Raw genomic sequence first — 3,544 nt, 5'->3', positions numbered from 1 at the left:
GAATTCAACATGCCTACCTATATCTTTCATCGGCGTAAGATGTGTATCTCCTGTGAAACAGGAATGCAATTATTAGCGTACGAACTGACATATTTTGTTTTTGCGACTAATTGCGGAGTCGCATGCAAAAACGGATGAGCAAGAGGACAAAATTGAACCTAAAAAAATTGGAGACAAGATAAAAAGATGCGCACGTCATTGAATTCTCGGATCCAACGGAAGCGATCGCGAGGAGAACTAGGGATAAGCATAATTTATCCATTTTTTTTAAAAAAAATCGATAGTATAGAGAAAAAATGATATTGCTGAATTTATTTTAAACTGGCTGTAAGTGGAATTCTGTCTTAAGGCAATTAAGGCATCGTGCCTTAAGGCAAATTGCTGGAACTTCCCGTACCAAAAACTACTATTTTTTATTTTAGATTAACATTTTTGAAAAAATTTTACTTCGAAAAAATAAGATTTTTGAGAAACTATAAATTGGACAAAAAATTACTTTTTTTGAAAAAAAAAATTTAAAAAAAAATATTTTTTTTTGAAAAAAAAATGGTTTCTTTATTTTGACATATTTTGGAAGATCTGAACTTTCTTTCAAAGCAATCGTACTGCTTTAACTGCATAGAGTTAGTGCATAGAACTTATGGGAATGTAAACAAAATTTATACTTATTGTTAAAATCTCTATAAAATATCTGATGATGTGCATATGTCTAATGATCATTTTTGACCGCCAAATGGCATTTTTTTTACTTTTTTCGTTATATCTCCGAAACCGCTAAACCTGCCCTTATGAATTTGATCAATTCTTTATCTTGTCAATACAATTAAAATGTTTTTTGAATTATTAAAATCGGACGCTCCGTTCTCTTAAAAACTGAGGTACCGTTTTTGGCACTTTTTGCCCCATATCTTCGGAACGGCTAGACCTGCCTCCGCCAAAAACTAATCAGCACGTCTCCTTATCAATACGAATCGAATGTTTTTTGGATTATTCAAATTGCTTCATCTGTGTTCTCGAAATCGTCGACGAAAATTTATATCCGCACACACATACATACACGCACACACACATATACACACACACATACATCCATTTTTTCTAAGGTATGCCAAAATATTCAGAAACCTTTGAAACGTAAAGATATATAAAAAATTTCATTTTCGATTTTTTTGCGATTACTATAACTTACCCTACGAGAAGTTAAAAAGGCGTATTAAAAATTTATAATAGAATAAGTTTCCATAACTTCTAATGTAAATTCAATATTAATAAACGTTCTTTCAAAAATACATTAATACATAAATGTACCGCGAAACTGTATTGGCGTTTTAATAATATCAGGTTTCATCAAGTTATAAAAATCAAAGTCTTTTTTTTACAACTACATACATTATTAAATTTGTTATTTATTAATAAAAATCTATATAGCAGCAACATTTTACCTGATTATAAGAGAAAAATATCTACGAAGTAATTTTGTTCTTTACTATAAGTTTGAAATTTAATACAGGGTAGAGCGGGGCTTAAAGGTCCGCGGGTAAAAATGTTCAGGCCCGATATCTCAAAATACAAGCAAAGAGTTTTTTTAACAATAATATTTGAAATTAGAGAGATAAAAAAGTTTAATCAGCCATCATCACCTTGATTCTCACAACGTTGCTATCGGCAAAACCATAACAAAAGTATTTTCTTACGTTGTTAGACGAAATACCAGATCGAGGTTATATACAGTGTTACCTTTATATAAAATATACCCATATTGATATTTTACAATATTTGAATAATGTAGCTATTATTTCGTAAAATCTTTTTAAAATTTGAAATAAGACTTCAGACATGTTTGACACCTGGCCGTTCTATTTCACTCTGCCTTTGGGGTAAAAAGAACAAGTGACGAATTTTTGAAAAACAGCAAAAAAATATATTTCTACAATGATAAATTAGCTGATAGTTTTACTGGAATAGTTTGTTATGGATTTTGAAACATTATCGGTTATTTCCGGATAACGACATCGTGAAAATCAAGGAATGGCTGGATATACATCCTTTGTACTCTACTTTCAAATACTGTTGCTAAAATATTCCTTACCTTGCTTTTTCGCACTTGAAACTATAAACATAGCTTTGAAGTATGCGTACAAAGACAACAGCAACAATCGATAACCGATCGAAACTATGAATAGTCAGATAGTTGTTTGTATGATATGTGTTATTTGTTGTAATATAATTGGTTTGGTTTTTACAATATAATCGTTCAAAGTCAAATTGGACCTTTGTGCCCTGCCTTACATAAATGAATGTATGTGTTGTTCTGCGTGCTAAATTTCTGAAGTTGAAAACCACTATGTTTATCATTTTTGAGATTTGTTAATTATTTCAACATAACCACAAAAATATCTTTCTTGCATGCATTATTGAAAACAAAGAAAATGAAATTTATACTAAAAATTTAAAATAATAGATATAAATTATGCAAAAACCTTTCGATTAGTGCAAAACATGAATAGCTTGAAAATTTATTAAAACAAAATAAAAAACTTTTGATATCGAATAAATAACGACCCATCGTAATACCATGAATCACGTATTACAAATATTTGCGTACTAAATATTATTTATATTCAATTAGACATCAGAAGCTTATATTCAAAGCAGAAATTTGACATAAGTTCATTTTGCTCATAATTTAATAAACTGTTTAATGTTTTCAAAATGCTATTGCTTTAAGTTGCTTGAAACTTTTTTTCACGTATCGAAATACAAACAAAATTCTCATCCCTAATACAAACGACCAATCTTCTGTGCAAATTAATTATCACCGATACCGATGCACTCGCACTCTTGCGTGTTATTAAAATTGACAGTGAATTAAATTGCATATGCCTTACATAATCGCAAATACACGCACAAACAAAGATCGGCCTGCAGGTGACTGCTAAAATGACTTTGTGCATAAAATAATATATTTCATTATTTTTCACAAAATAATTGATTATCTGCTCTCATCTCGCTCGTAGGCAAAATGCCAGAACGACTGGACCTTGATCAGGAGACCCGGGTTCGATCCCGCTTTGAGCACCCTGTGGTCAAGCAGTAGTGACAACAGTTTACACTTGGAAAAATAGATAACAATATGCTTTGAAGTGAAAATAAGCTTCATTGGGCATTGATGCATCAATGAAAAGTTATTACTATTATAATAATTGTAATAAGAAAAAGTCATCACATAGAGATGGGACAATTGTTTGGGTTGCCCTCTATAAAAAAACAATCGTAGTGTGTAAGAAATTCATCACAGCAGCTTATAGGTTAAGTTCTGATCGCAGTTACACATGAGATAATATATCAATTTGACAATGAATCATTTCAATAATATAATAAAAAAATATTTCTTATCTAGGTAAACATTCTCTGAATAATAACAAATGTGTATTCGAAGTTCAACGGATATGACGCTAGTATATTATTGTTTCATTATCCATTTGATTAAATATAAGATGTAAGTTTTTAAATAATCGAGAATTATCATAAGCTCTCTGTTATT

This window comes from Ctenocephalides felis, unplaced genomic scaffold (assembly GCF_003426905.1).
Source record: "Ctenocephalides felis isolate EL2017-DRISC unplaced genomic scaffold, ASM342690v1 CF-g0.4_SCAFFOLD_01886, whole genome shotgun sequence".
Lineage (NCBI taxonomy): Eukaryota > Metazoa > Arthropoda > Insecta > Siphonaptera > Pulicidae > Ctenocephalides > Ctenocephalides felis.
This window is presented reverse-complemented; position numbering follows the sequence as displayed.